Below are 16,169 nucleotides of genomic sequence, written 5' to 3'. Positions count from 1 at the left end.
TTCACCTCCTCCTCCTCCTCCTCTTGAGCCACAGTTTTTTCTGCTTATGTGGTGCTGAGGAATCAAACCCAGGGCCTCATGCATGCTAGGCAAGCGCTCTACCACTGAGCCACCTTCCCAGCCTGCAGCTCCTCTTTTTAAAGAAGGACCAGGTAGTGATTATCCTTAAAGCCTGCCTCCAGGTATAAATAAGTTTCAGTGTATTAGCTTTTTTTTTTTCCAGAGCTGAGGATGGAACTCAGGGCATTGTACCCACCAGGCAAGTACTCTTCCCTGAGCTAAATCCCCAACCCCTTTTCTGCTCACAGTTGGTGTTCTACCTTGTAAGCCACATCTCTACTGTTTTTTGGTTGGTTGGTTGTTTTTTTTTTTCCCCTAGTTAATTGGAGACAAGAGTCTCAAACTTTGCTGTCCAGGCTGGCTTTGAACTGCAATCCTCTCATCTCAAACTCCTGAGTAGTGAGAATTACAACTGTAAGCCACCATTGCCTGCCTGGGAACTGGCATTTTTGACAAATGCCAAATTGATCTGTTGAGGTGGTTTGCGCATTAACATTGCAATGAGGGGCTGGGAAGGTGGCTCAGTGGTAGAGCATTTGCCTTGCATGCTCGAGGCCCTGGGTTCAATTCCTCAGCACCACATAAGCAAAAAGAAAAAAGCCGGAAGTGGCGCTGTGGCTCAAGTGGTAGAGCGCTAGCCTTGAGCTGAAGAGCTGAGGGACAGCGCCCAGGCCCAGAGTTCAGGCCCCACGACCGGACCCAAAAAAAAAAAAAAAAAAAAACATTGCAATGAACACAAAGACTAATGTCATAAGAAAGGCGTAGAGACCATTTGGTGGCCTAGGTCTTTTTTTTTTTTTAAACTGTATTTTTTTTTTGTCTTTTCTTTTTTGGTACTGGGGATTGAACCCAGGACGTTGCACTTGCTAGGCAAGCGTTCTGCCACTGAGCTACATCCCAGCCCTTGGTGGCCTAAGTCTTGAGTAATGAAAGTTAAAGTCTTTCTTCCCAGGAAAATGCACAATTCTCATCAATATACAAGATAAGGTGCCTAAGTGCCTCTTTATATTTCTAATATACATACTGAAATGAACTCCAAGGCATGGAAACAAAAGACTTAAAAAAAAAAAAAAGATGGCAGCTGATGCCTGTAACCCTAACTACTCAGGAGGCTAAGAGCTGAAGATTGTGGTTCAAAGCCAGCCTGGGCAGGAAAGTGTATGACTGTTACATACAATTAACCACCAAAAATGCCAGAAGTGGAGCTGTAGCTCAACTGGTAACGCATTAACCTTTAGTAAATATAGTTTAAGAGACAGTGCCCAGGCCCTGAGTTCAAGTCCTACTCTCTACCATCAGCACAAAAATTAAAAATTAAAAATCGACAAAGCAACTTCTCACCCATGGGCCCACATTACTTGTGAGAAGTTGTTGACATACCTGCCTTCCTTCCTAGACCATGGAACACATGGAACATGGTAGACATACTTTTCTGTTCAAGGTTCGGTACAACCATGAGACTAAAACACATTAGCTGTAGAAACTATGCATCAGTGTGTGAGTCCCTGAGTTAATTTCCCTTTGCTACAGTGATCTTCAAAGTATGTCAGAGTGGAGATTCTACCTGGTAGTCTCTGTCCCCTACAAGAAGAACAGAAGCTCCTACTAACTCACCTTGAACACATGTCATTAGTAGAAATAAGATTGGGCTGTTTGTCGCTGCAGCATTACTTGGCCGATTTTGACTCCTCCTGGTGCTTTGAAGGCAGAGCCCCTCTCTGATTCCACTTTAGGGGTCTCCGAGGAGGTCAGCATGGAATAAGTACTGAACAATCTCACCAACTACCCTTCATTAAAACCTTATTATAGGGTTGGGAAGGTGGCTCAGTGGTAGAGTGCTTGCCTCATATGCATGAGCCCTGGGTTCGATTCCTCAGCACCACATAAACAGAAAAAGTCAGAAGTGGCACTGTGTCTCAAGTGGTAGAACACTAGCCTTTAGCTGAAGAGCTCAGGGACAGTGCCCAGGCCCAAAGTTCAAGCCCCACAACTGGCAAAAAATAAATAAAATGTAAATTTTTTTTTAAAAAGCCCTTATTATAGGCAGGAGCCAGTGGTGGATCACAGCTATGATCCTAGCTACTCAGGAGGCTGAGATTTGAGGATTGCAGCGCAAAGCCAGTCTAGGGTAGGAAAGTCCATGAGACTCTTATCTCCAGTTAAACACCAAAAAAGCCAGAAGTGGGTCTGTGGCTCAAATGATATAGTGCCAGCCTTGAGCAAAAAAGTTCAGGGACAGCACTCGGGCTCTGAGTGCATGCACGCACGTGCACACACATACACACACACACACCATACCTTAGCTTATCTAATGCTCCCAACAACCATATAAGTCAAGTATCCTCCTTTCCATATTACAGAGGAAAATCTCAAGTTAGCCAGTGGCTGTGGACGCCCAGTTCCTGCCCCTGTCCCAATTCCTTTCCTTGGAGCAACACATGTGACCCAAGAGACAAACCTGAAGGTATGCACACGCGTGCATGCGTGCGCACATATGCACACTATTCCTAGGGCTTGAACTCCAAGTCTAGGTGCTGTCCCTGAGCTTTTATTCTCAAGGCTGGCACATTCTACCACTTGAGCCACAGCTCTACTTCTGGCTCTTTAGTGGTTCATTGGAGGTAATAGTCTCACAGACCTTTCTGCCCAAGCTGGCTTTGAATCACAGTCCTCAGCCTCCTGAGCTAAGAGTAGAGATGTGAGCCATTGGCACCAGTCATAGATTCTTGACTCTAGGTAAATCTGTTTTATCTGAGCCTCAGTTTCCCCAGTATAAATTGGTTTTAATAATGCTTCGATCTTTGGCCAACTGAGACATGTCCTCTTCATAGTACCTGGCTGGTGTTTCAGTACAGCACCACTCTGCCTGTGATTAAAGTTCTTGAAAAGACCAGGTGGGCCGGGTGCCAGAGCTCATGCCTATAACCCTAGCTACTCAGGAGGCTGAGGTCTGAGGATTGCGTTTCAAAGTCAGCCTGGGCAAGAAAGTCCACGAGACTCATCTCCAATAAAACACTAGAAAACCAGAAGTGGTGCTGTGGCTCAAAGTGGTAGAACACCAGCCTTGAGCTAAAGAGCTGAGGGACAGTGCCCAGGCCCAGAGTTCAAGCCCCACGACCAACAGAAAAAAAAAACAAAAACAAAAACCAGTGTGCCAGGTGTTGGTGGATCATACTATAATTGTAGCTACTTAGGGGGCTGAGATCTGAGGATCACAGTTCAAAGCCAGCCTCGGCAGGAAAGACTGTGAGACTCTTATCTCCAATTAAAGCTGGAAGTGGAGCTGTGGGTTAAGTGGTAGAATATCAGCCTTGACCAAAACAAACAGTTCAGGAACAGTGCTCAGGCCCTAAGTTCAAGCCCTGGAACCAGCATGAAATTGAAAGACAGAAAAGAGGAGGGAGGGAGGAAGAAGAAAAGAAGATCTGGGCATCAGTAGCTCAAAATTGTAATCCTAGCTAGAAAACCGGAAGTGGTGCTGTGGCTAAAAGTGCTAGAGAACTAGCCTGGAGCAAAAAAACTCAGGGACAATGCCCAGGTCCTGAGTTCAAGTCCCCTGACTGACAAAAGGAGAGGAAGAGAGGGAGGAAGGGAAGGAGGGAGGGAGGGAGAGGAAGGAAAGAACTAGTTCTTCCCAAGTGTTGGATGAAATAGAAGCTGCTAGGTATCTGGAGTTTTGGTAGGTGTCTGAGTTTTTTAACCACATGTCCTTGACTGGTGCTGAAGGTCAGATTCCCCCTGCCCCTGCTGTGCATTAGTTCAGGCCTACTGAATCCTCCCTGAGCCCTGGGAAGGACGTGCTAGCCTTTGCTTCACTCCTAAACACTAGGAAACGAAGGCCAGCAAGGACCTTTCCTGGACAGAAGAGGCAGAGATGGGTGTCCACACCCTGGACTATGAGCCTTTCCATAACATGCCTAAACTCTGCCAGTCTGATCTTTCTCCTATCCCATCTTCTGGTAGCCTGGAAAGATGTAAAAAACACCCACAACACAAGCACCCAAGGAAAAGAAAGGGAACCCCCCCCTCAATAGCTGCAAGGTGGGGCCCCTCCTGCCCAGCCAGCAGCCCTGGCCAGTGCAGACTCTTTGTCACCACCGTGATTGGTAGACTAAACAGCTGTGTGGAGCTGCCTCCTCTCCGTGTGTGTGTGTGTGTGTGTGTGTGTGTGTGTGTGTGTGTGTGTGTGTCCCCTCTCTCTCTTTCTCTGTCTCTGTCTCTGTCTCTATACGTGTGTGTGTGTGTGTCTCTCTCTCTCCCCTCCCCTCCCCTCTTCCCCCCCCCCCTCCTCAGCTGAAGGAGCTTTCAAAGCCCAGCTTCTAGAGCAGGCCGCTATCTCCCCATCGGCCCCAGCAGCATTTAGCCACTTTCTTCAAACACATAGCCAGAGCACCGATGGTTAACGTCAAATCTGGCAGCAAGTCATAACCTATAGGGCTGGGACATTTATCATGGCCTGGAGGCCCCTGGAGACTTCAAAGGGGGGGCCAGTAAGGTGGGGGTGGGGAAGAGGCAGCAGTGGGGGTTCACTCCTCTACCCCCAGTCTCAGGTAGCTTCTCAGATCAAGGCCAGCCCAAATAATAACAATGACAAATAATAACGAGTGGTTACTAATCATAACCGCTGTGCACGGAGGTGGATATATCATTTACTTTTTCCTCCATTGACTGTCCATAGCCATCCCCATAGAGCATTTCATTATCACTGTGGTGTTTGTGTTTTAATCCTCCTTTCACAAATCAGGAAATGGGACTCAGAGAGGTTAAGCCACTTGACTAGAGCCACACAGCTAAAAATGAAAATAGTATGACTGAGAAGAATACGATGAGCTGGGTGCTGATAGTTCATGTTTGTCATCCTAGCTACTCTGGAGGCCGAGCTTTAAGGATTGTGGTTTGAAGCCAGTGTGAGACTCTTATCTCCAATTAACCACTAACAAGCCTGATGTGGAACTATAGCTCTAGTGGTAGATTGCTAGCCTTGAGAAAAATAGCTAAGGGACAGCACCCAGGACCTGAGTTCAAGCTCTAGTACTAGCATCAAAAAAGGGAGGGAGCATGCTGGGGATGTGGCTTAGTGGCAGTGTACTTGCCTAGCATGCTTGAAGCCCTGGGTTCAATTCCTCAGTACCATATAAACAGAAAAAGCCAGAAGTGGCACTGTGGCTCAAGCAGTAGAGTGTTAGCCTTGAGCAAAAGAAGCTCAGAGACAATGATCAGGCCCTGAGTTCAAGCTCCAGGACTGGCAAAAAAAAAAAAAAGGTGGGGGGCAGACTCCTAACCACCTCCCGAAACAGTCTCCTCATAGTTCCTCTCCCCCTTTTCACAGCCTCCTTTGCCAGCAGCCAGAGAATGAACCTGGCATCCTATATGAGACCCCAGGCCTGACCTGAATCCTTGGAGGGTCCTGGGACTTCCTGCCAGGTGAACTTGAGCTCCTGGAGCAGCTGAGTATCAGGTCCACATGCAGGAAGTATGGCCAGTGTCACAGGCTTCTCCTGAAACAGAACCAAGACATCATACGTGTGTCCTATGCCGGTGCCTCATGCCTATAATCCTCATTATTCAGGAAGCTGAGTTCTGAGGATTGCAGTTCAAAGCCAGTGGGAGACTCTTATCTCCCACACACCAACAAAAAGCTGGAACTAAAGGTGTGGCTTGAGTGGTAGAGGACCAGTATGAAGCAGAATAAGCTAAGGAAAAGTGTCTAGACCCTGAGTTCAAGCCCCAGTAGTCACATACACACAAACACACACACATATGTCTATTCATTTAAGTCATTTAAATGTGTATATGTGTGTCCACACATATATACACATACATGAGTATGTTGTATGTGTATATACATACATGTGGCTGTCAGGCCTGACAGCTCCAGCAAGAGCTGATGTTGCAACCTCAAGCCTATAGATTGGAAACTCAGGTAGAATTTCTATATGGCAGCAGAATTTGAGTCACCTCTGTCTTTGCTCTGAAGTTCACCAAATTATTAGATAAAGCCCATTCCCTTTAGGAAAGATCAAGTTTAAAATTAATTTAAATCTACCCATTTAAATTTGCCCCTGTGATTAATCACATCCAAAAATATTATCATAGCAACATTTACTTGGATGTTTGACCTAACAAGGAGGTACTACAGACTAGCAGAGCTAATTTGTTAAGATTCATCACTAGCCGAACGTTGGTGGCTCGTGCCTGTAATCCTAGCTACTCAGGAAGCTGAGATCTGAGGATCAGAGAGTCAAAAGACTCTTCAATTAACTACCTCAGAAAAACCAGAAGTGGAGTTGTGGTTCAGGTAGTAGAGTGCTAGCCTTGAGCAAAAGTGCTCAAGAATAGTGCCCATGCCCTCAGGACTTGGACACACACACACACACACCATCACCATCACTGGAGGAAATACCATGTGACTCTACTCACTGGAGATCTACAAGAGTGATGTTCTCAGAGACAGGAAGTAGAATGGTGGATTTCCAGGGGCTGGGGGAAGGGATGGATGGTACTACTGTTTAATAAGTACCGAATCTCAGGTTGGTGTACTGAGAAAGTTCTAGAAGTTGGTATCAATGAGGTTGCATGCAAATGTGAATATGCTTAATGCTACTGAAGTGTGCACTTATAATTGGTTCATATGGCACATTTTATGCTGTACTTACTTTCCCACAGTGAGAGAATAATAAACATTGCAGCCGGAGAGGGGCTGGGCAAGAAGGGATGGCAGGAGGCGAGGCTCCTTGTAAAGTTCACTCATTCAGTTTCTCACCACCAAATATCTGTTGTTGGGTCATTCATGGTAGGCCTGTGCCAGGTTGGAGCGAAAGCAATGGGTAGCTACCTGGACTGGCCTTCTACCATTTGAGCCACACTTGCACTTCCAGCTCTTTTCAGGTTAACTGGAGATAAGTCTCTCAGATTTAGCTGCGTAGGCTGGCTTTGAACTTCAGTTCTCAAATCTCATCCTTAATATAGTGTGTGTGTGTGTCTGTGTGTCTGTGTGTGTCTGTGTGTCGATCATGGCACCTGAACATGGGTCTGGGCACTGTCCCTCAGCTCTTCAGCTTAAGGCTAGTGCTCTACCATTTGAGCTACAGCCCCACTTCCAGCTTTTTCTGCTTATGTGGTGCTGAGGAATCGAACCCACGGCCTCATGCATCTCATGCATGCAAGGCAAGCACTCTACCACTGAGCCACCTTCCCAGCCCTAATATAGTATCTTAAATACATGAATGGAACCTGATCTTTGTTGTTGTTGTTGTTGTTAGTCATGGAACTTGAACTCAGGGCCTGAGTGCTGTCCTTGAGCTCTTCTGCTTAAGGCTAGTACTCTACCACTTTGAGCCACAGTGCCACCTCTGGTTTTCTGGTGGGTAATTGGAGATAAGTCTCATGCATTTTCCTACCCAGGATGGCTTTGAACTGTGATCCTCAGATCTCAACCTCCTGAATAGCTAGGATTAGAGGTGTGAGCCAATGGCGCTTGGCTAGGAACCTGTTCTTCTATGAGGAAGGGAGCTCTGAGTATCTCCATTTTACAGGTAGATAAACTGAGGCAAAGAACTAAAATGACTTGTTTGTGATGTACAAGTTAGTAAATGCCAGTGCTGGGTCTTTTATCCTGGTCTTTCCTATCACAAAGCTCAGCTTCAAATTAAACACCATTTATAGCCTTCATCTTTCCTTACCCTAACATTCTTGTACCAAGGAATCAACATCCACAGATGTGATTAAGTTCATGGCTCTGTTAGTATTTTTGTGGCCCCAAGATTGAAATTTTGTGATCTTAGGCCCTGGTCAATTGTTTGCTCTGTGGTCCAGTGGCTTGGTCTATAAGGCAAAGATGATCAATACCTATCCCACGAGTTTATTAGCAAGTTCACATAGCAAAAGGTGGATTGGTGCCTAGCACACAGTCAGCAACCCATTGAAGCCAGCTGTTTGTTTCATCAAGTAAAGATGGCAACCTTGGGCTGGATGTCTAGTTCAGTGGTAAAGCCTGTTACTTACTTAGCATGGTGAGGCCCTGGAGAAGAAGGCAGAGGGGGAGGGGGAAAGGAGGGGAAGCTGTAAAAGGAGGAAGGAGAAAGTAGAAGAACAGGGAGACAGGTGGAGTAAAGGGAATGGGAGAGAAGGGGGAAGAAGAGGTGGAAGGCAGACCATCACCCATGTCTCACACCTTAATCCTAGCTACTTAGAAGGCTGAGATCTGAGGGTAGCAGTTCAAAGCCAGCCCAGGAAGAAAAGGCTATGAGACTCTTTTTTTTTTTTTTTTGCCAGTCCTGCAGCTTGAACTCAGGGCCTGCGCACTGTCACTGAGCCTCTCAATGATCAAGGCCAGCACTCTACCACTTGAGCCACAGCACCACTTCCAGCTTTTTCTGTTTATGTGGTACTAAGGCTTCATACACACTAGGCAAGCCACATTCCAGTCCCTGTGAAACTTTTTATTTATTTATTTTTGTCGGTCATAGGACTTGAACTCTGGGCCTGAACACTGTCCCTCAGCTCTTCAGCTCAAGGCTCGCATTCTACCACTTGAGCCACTGTGCCACTTCCAGTTTTCTGAGTGGTTTATTGGAGATAAGAGTCTCACGGCCTTTCCTGCCTGGGCTGGCTTTGAACCATGATCCTGAGATCTCAGCCTCCTGAGTAGCTAGGATTACAGGCGTGAACCACCAATGCTCGGCTCCCTGTGAGACTCATCTCCAATAAACTACTCAGTAAAAGCCAGAAGTAGCTGTGTGGCTCAGGTGGTAGAGTCATAACCTTGAGCACAAAGAGGCTTAGCGACAGTGCTCAGGCCCCAAGTTCAAGCCCCAGGACTGGCCAAAAAATAAAAGAGGTAGAAAGAGGAGGATTGGGCTATGTGCTAGTCATATATTTTTGTTGTTGCTGCTGTGACAAAATACTTGACAGAAATAAGGGAGAAAGGATTTATTTTGCTCAGTGTCACATTTCAGGTAACCATTACAGAGCAGAACAACTCATGGTGGCCAGGAAGCAGGAAGAGGGGTAAGAGAGGGAAAGAGAATGCCTGGATTGCAGGATTCTCTCCCCCCAACCACACACACACACACACACACACACACACACACCTTTCCCCCCAACCACACACACACACACACACCCCTTACTTCTGTGTGGAAAGCCAGCCTATGAGATGGTGCTACCCACATTTAGGAGGAATTTCCACTTGAATTAATCTTCTATAGAAAGCCCCCAGACCCAGAGGTGTGCTTTACTAATCAGCTGGGTGAATCTAAACTGAATCCAATTGATGCCTATAAGTTTCCTCTACAAAATTAACCATCACAGATAACAATTTCATTTGCCTCCGAATTCACCTTCCTTGTTCTCTCACAACTCACCTATCATAGTTATCATTCTTGAATTTTCTTTCACTCTTAAACTATTGTGTGTGTGTGAGAGAGAGAGAGAAGAGAGCATGCACGTGTACTGATACTGGGGCTTGAACTCTGGCCCTGGGAGCTCTCCCTTGACTTCTGTGTTCAAGGCAAGGGTCACACCACCACTTGAACCATGCCTCCATTTCCAGTTTTTTGGTGGCTCATAGGAGATAAGAGTCTTACAGGCAGGGAGCTGGTGGCTCAGGCCTGTAATCCTAGCTACTCAGGAGACTGAGAACTGAGGATCGAGGTTCAAAGCCATCCAAGGCAGGGCTGTTTTCTCCAGTTGACCACCAGAAAACTGGAAGTGGAGCTGTAGCTCAAAGTGGTAGTAAGCTAGCTTTGAGGAAAATGAGCTCGGGGACAGCACCCAGGCCCAGAGTTCAAGTCCCATGAATGACCAAAAGAAAAAAACAAGAATCTCACAAACTTTCTTGCCCAAGCTGCCTTTGAACTTGGATCCTTAGATCTCAGCTTCCTAAGTAGCTAGGATTACAGGTGTGTGACCCACTGGTACCCAGCTTTAAGACTCTTTGTTAATGGATGTTCCTAAAATTGCCAGAAAGTTTTGCCTCTAATAGAGCCTGCAAAATGCAGAACAGGGTCAGAGCTAAGTGTAGAGTGGCTCAGCCCAGTGGAGAAGGTAGAGCTGGTCATCTCTATAGGCTGAGTTGCTCAGACAACATTGGTCTCCCCTCCCCTGGGCCCACATCAGTCAGGCCTTGGAGCCTTCCAGAGCAGCTCTGTAAGCCACTGGGTGATAATACATATGGAGTTACTCAGTCAACTAATCTAGTAAGCAGGATCAGCAGGGCTGATCCTGATTTATGGGCTGCCAGAGGGCTTTCACTGAAGGAGAAGTGCCTGGTTGCAGCTCTTCTGCTCACTACTGACCAGCGAATCCCAGCAAGGATATCACCTGGCCTCCAGGTCCCCCATTGTGCCACTTTAGCTGCCACTGTAGTGTTGTGTCTTTCATGATTGGCTCCAGGTTCCCCAGGACCAGCTGGTCATAGAGCTGTTGATTGGATACAGCAGGGCACATGTGGCCTGGAAATCACAGCCAGGTCCTGATACTCCACTATGGTGACAGGTCCTGAGCACTGTCCAGGTTTCAATTCAGGTTCCTATGCTTCCTTACTCTTTGCTGCTTTTGTGTGTGTGTGTTTTGTGTGTGTGTGTGTGTGTGTGTGTGTGTGTGTGTGTCAGTCATGGGGCTTGAACTCAGACCCTAAGCACTGTCCCTAAGCTCTTTTGCTCAAGACTAGCACTCTACCACTTTGAGCCACAGCACCACTTCTGGTTTTCCTGTGGCTCATTGGCAATAAGAGTCTCACAGACTTTCCAGCCCAGGCTGGCTTTGAACTGTGATCCGCAGATATCAGCTTTCTGAGTAGCTAGGCTCACAGGTGTAAGCCACCAGCACCCAGTTTGTGTTTTTTTTTTTTTCAAACCATAGTTGTTCTGTGTGCAGATTGGTGATATTCTGAGTACATTTTGGAGTATTGTTAGTGTGCATGCGTGCGTGCGTGCGTGTGTGTGTGTGTGTGTGTGTGTGTGTGTGTGTGTGTGTGTGTGTGTGTGTGTGTACTGGTTCTGGGGCTTGAACTCAGCCTGGGTGTTGTCCCTGAGCTTTTTTTTTCTTCGTCAAGGCTATAGTGCGCTACCACTTGAGCCACAGCTCCATTGCTGGTCTTTTGGTGCTTAGTTGGAGATAAAGTCTCATGAACTTTCCTGGCCAGGCTGGCTTTGAACTGCAATCCTCAGATCTCAGCCTCCTAAATAGCTAGGATTACAAACATGAGCCACCAGCGCCTCGCTCCATGAGGCTCTTACCTCCAATAAATTACCACCACCACCACCACCACCCCCCCAAAAAAAATCCAGAAGTGGAGCTGTGGCTCAAGTGGTAGAGTAATAGCCTTGAGCAAAAGAAGCTGAGGGACAGCACCCAAACTCTGTGTCCCTCTCCAATGTGTGAGAGAGAGTGTTTATGTGTGTGTGTCTGTCTGAGTATGTAGGGCAGGAGTGGGTAATCAGATTAAAGGGGACAAGGACAATACATCTATGAAAGCTGGCAGTCTAGACCAGTGGTGGATATGTGAATTTGAAGGTCTATGGGTGTGCTCAATGATGAACAGAACAGCAGCTAATGGATGGTAAAATAGCAGTCCACCAAATGGACACATAGACATCCATTGTTCTGTGTGTGAACAAATATATTTCCAAATAAAAGCTAGATGATAAATCACCAAGGCTGACTACCCAGAGTTGGAGAAAGCCAAGCAACCTGAATTGGAAGTGTGATAATCACCTTCTCACTTATTCCTTTGTTTTTGTTTTTGAGACTTAAATCAGGGCCTGTTAAATGTTTTTGCTCAAGGCTAGTGCTTTGAGCCATAACTCCACTTCCAGCTATTTGGTAGTTAGTTGAAGATAAGAGTTTCATAGTCTTTCCTGCCCGGGCTGGCTTCAAACCATGAAAAAAATAAAAATAGAAGCAAAAGCCAGAAGTGGAGGTGTGGCTCAAGTGGTAGAGTGCTAGCCTTGAGCAAAAAATCCAGCCATGTATTTCATCTAATATTCATTGCAGGCTTATGTTCTAGACAGAGCTACCAGCACCCAATACTCCCAACAGCCCCAGGATTGGGATCTGTTAGAACCTTTTGCTCTAAGAAACTTAGATTCTGGGCTGGGAAGGTGGCTCAGTGGTAGAGCACTTGCCTTGCGTGCATGAGGCCCTGGGTTCGATTCCTCAGCACCACATAAGCCAGGAAAAAAAAAAAGCGGAAGTGGCACTGTGGCTCAAGTGGTAGAGCGCTAGCCTTGAGCTGAAGAGCTGAGGGACAGCGCCCAGGCCCAGAGTTCAGGCCCTCTACCGGACCCCCCAAAAAAAAAAGAAACTTAGATTCTATTATTTTGTTATCAGTGAGAAGGGGCCTTTGAATCTTCTTCTGATTGACAGGGTTTTTATATGTACACTTCCTAATATTTTTGTTATTTATTTTTAATTTAATCCATTATTTTTTTCTTTTTTTAGGTTGGGCTTGAACTCAGGGCCTAAGCACTGTCTCTTAGCTTTTTCACTCAAGACTGGAGCTCTGTTGCTTGAGCCACACCTCTACTTCTAGTTTTTGCTGGTTAATTGGAGATCAGAGTCTCATAGACTGTCCTATATACAAGCTGACTTCAAACTAAAATCCTCAGGTCTCCTGAATAGCTGGGATTACAAGTATGAGCCACTGGTACATGGCCCTTAAAACATCTCTTAAAACAGGTTCCATTTCTTTAACAGGTTTCATTGTGCTGTGTGTGTGTGTGTATAACACCCTTCTTTGTATTTACTTTTACCATATCCATCCTTATTCACTTCTTCTTGAGCTCTTCCTTCTCCTGCTGATGTCTGCCCTTTCCCACTCAGAACCTATATTATTTTCCTATCTTATTTTTTTTTCCCTATTCCTGGAGCTTAAACTCAAAGCCTGGATGCTTTCTCTCAGGTTTTTTATGGTTTTTTTTTTTCCTTAAGGCTGGTACACTATCACTTGAGCCTCAGCTCCACTTCTGGGTTTTTGCTGGTTAATTGGAAATAAGAGTCTCATAGACATCAGAATTCAGCCTTCTGAGTAGTTGGGATTACAGGCGTGAGCCATGGGTGCCTGACTTTGTTTTTTTGAGAGTGTGTGTGTGTGTGTTTGTTTCCTGTGTACACTTAATTATGTTATCTCCAGTTAACTACCAAAAGCTGAAAATGGAGCTATGGCTCAAAGTGGTAGAGTGCCAGCCTTGAGCAAAAAACTCTGGGACAGCACCTAGGCCCTGAGTTCAAGCCCCAAGACAAACAACAATAACAAAAATGGGGCTGGGAATGTAGCTTAGTGGTAGAGTGTTTACCTAGCATGCATGAAGCTCTGCGAACACAGTACTACATAAATAGCAAAAGCTGGAAGCACTGTGGCTCAAGGGGTAGTGTGCTAGCCTTGAGCAAAAATGAAGCTCAGGGACAGTGCCCAGGCCCTGAATTCAGTCCCCAGAACTGGAAAAAAAAAAATGGTGGAAATAACATGGCTATTCATAGTGTTTCTCCTTCCCATAATGCCGGGGGTTGTGGCTCAATCAATGAAAAGAGCTAAGGCGGTGCACACATGAGCCATCATCCACCAGCAAAAAGCTCAGGAAGAGGTATGGACTCCATTGAACCCCTGCTTTGAGGGCTCAAACTGTGGAGAGCCTATGGTCTACTTTTGTGTCCAAGTTAACTTGCTCTGTCCACTTTAAACACATTTCTGCCTTTTATTTCTTTAATCAGCAGAGAAACAAATCCGTACTCCTAGCCAGCATGACAGGAGTGTGATTCAGTGACACTCTCTGTTTCCGAAAATAGGTTCCAGGACACTGTACACATATTCTGAAATGATCCTGGCACTTGTCCTAGCTGAAGCAAGACTAGCAAACAGCAATGAGAATTGCATGAAGTTGTTCACACTCCCTTTCCAGACATTGTATGTACAGGTTAGGTGGTGGCAGGTCTGCAGATATTCCCAGCCATCCATCTTCGGTCTCCTTAGCATGAGGACTAGGGATGAGGGCGAATCTACAACCCCAAGAGTCAATCTTCAGCCACTTGTTTGGGTCTTAAGGTTTAAAAAATAAGTTTCAATAGAGCTTTAGTACATTTATGCCTGATTCTTTTTTTTTTCTTTTGCCAGTCCTGGGGCTTGAACTCAGGGCCTGGGTACTGTCCCTGAGCTTCTTTTGCTCAAGACTAGCACTCTACCACTTGAGCCACAGCACCACTTCTGGCATTTTCTGTTATGTGGTACTGAGGAATCAAATCCAGGGCTTCATGCATGCTAGGCAAGCACTCTACCACTAAGCCACTTTGGCAGCCCTGCCTAATTCTTTTGACTATAATTTTGGAAAGAGAAAAGAGTCAGAGACAGAGAGGAAGGAAGAAATAGACAAAAGGAAGGGAGGGAAGAAGGGAGGAAGGAAGAGAAAGAAAGAAAATAGAGAAAGAAGGGAGGGAAGGAAGGAAAGTAAAAGGAAGGGAAGGAGGGAAGGAAGAAAGGTTGACTTTAGGAACTGGGAGTATCCAGTGGTAGAATGCTTGCTTTACATGCACAAGGTACTGGGTTCAACCCCATCTTCAAAAACAGAAAAACACCACACACACACACACACACACACACACACACACACACACACGTGTGCGTGCAAGAAAGAAGAAAAAATTTAAGTAGTTAAGGGGAAGAGGGGGAGTGTTGCTGGATTTCAAATCCAGTACTCTTTTTCCTGAGATTGAGTTCTCTCAAAAGTAGGATCAAATAAATATCCACTGATCACCATGAAGCTTTCTAATGAGCTCCCCTGTGTCCTCGTATTAAATTCAAACCACTTGTCTCTACATCAAACTTCCCACAGGTATGCTGTGAAACACGTGCTGCTCAAGTGGAGGCTAGCCACAGCTGGCCACCCCTGGCTGGGAACTGGGAGCCACGGAAGGCCAGTGGAGAGAGAGAAAGAGGCAGACTGCAGTCCTGTGAGAGGCGTCCTGCTCCTGTGCAGTGAGAAATTATGTGGGGTTCATCCAGATGGGAACTCAGAGGGCCCCAGGCCACGGCAACTTTGACACAATCTGCCAGATGTCCAGTGCTCAGAAGGAAAAGAATCCATTTCTACATTCTTCGGCTCCGGACACCCACTGATGTTTATTCATCCCTCAGAGAGGTTATCTGCATTTGACTCCAGGCCGGCTCAGCCATGGGCGTCCATGGGTGAACGTGGGGGAATGTTGAGAAAGACAACCGGAAGAGGGGGGGTGGAGAAAGAGAATGTGTATTTAGTGAGTAAGGGGATGTTTGAAATCCAAAGGTTTGGAATCCAGAGGCTCAAAGAAGCACCTCGGTTGATGGCTCCTATTTAGCCAATGAGTGGAGGGTATTTCTCTTTATCTCTCCTCTCCCTCTCCCTCCTCCCCCACCCCCTCTCTTAGAGGTAGGGCTTGAACTCAAGGCCTGAGTGCTATCCCTGAACTCTTTTGCTCAAGGCTAACGCTCTACCACTTTGAACCACAGCTCTACTTCCTGCTTTCTGCTGGTTAATTGAAGATAAGAATCTTACAGACTGGGCTGGCTTTGTTTCTTTGTTTTGTTGTGTTTTGTTTTGTTTTTGCCAGTCCTGGGGCTTGAACTCAGGGCCTGGCCACTGTCTCTGAGCTTCTTTTGCTCAAGGCTAGCACTCTACCACTTGAGCCACAGTGCCACTTCTGGCATTTTCTGTATATGTGGTACTAAGGAATTGAACCCAGGGTTCATGCATGCTAAGCAAGCACTTACTACTAAGCCACATTCCCAGCCATTGAGCTGTCTTTTGAACTGTGACCCTCAGATCTCAGCCTCCTGGGTAGCTGGTATTACAGGTGTGAACTACAGATGCCTGGCTTAGGGTATTCTTGTGAAGACACCAAAGGACTGGGAGCCCTGTCTCTGTCCTTGTCTAGTTGTATGACAGATGCATCATTTCCCAATTCTGGGCCTCAGTTTTTTTCTACTGTGAAAAAAAAAAAAATTGGATAATGACCTTTAATGAGTGGTCTTGACATTGTGGAGACCTTAACCTTTAGCATTTGAATGTCCATGTTTCTAGAAAGTTCAGTTTCACCTGCACATCCCAAATTTTTCTTCCACATGAAAGGATTCTTTT

General features: G+C 46.1%; 1 long non-coding RNA gene across 2 annotated transcripts in view; it reads left to right on the top strand.

The window, feature by feature from the left end:
* LOC105999784 overlaps positions 1–15,445 on the top strand; it is a 24,401-nt gene extending 8,956 nt beyond the window's left edge. For both annotated transcript variants that reach the window (XR_001175755.1, XR_001175756.1), the window contains exons 2-3: positions 5,390–5,484; positions 14,889–15,445. This is a non-coding gene — a long non-coding RNA (uncharacterized LOC105999784). The remainder of the gene's footprint in view (positions 1–5,389; positions 5,485–14,888) is intronic.
* Positions 15,446–16,169: the final 724 nt, after the last annotated feature.

Source organism: Dipodomys ordii, unplaced genomic scaffold (assembly GCF_000151885.1).
Source record: "Dipodomys ordii isolate 6190 unplaced genomic scaffold, Dord_2.0 Scaffold200, whole genome shotgun sequence".
Taxonomy (NCBI): Eukaryota; Metazoa; Chordata; class Mammalia; order Rodentia; family Heteromyidae; genus Dipodomys; species Dipodomys ordii.
Note: the sequence above shows the minus strand (reverse complement) of the source record. Positions and strands in the feature narration are given on the sequence as shown.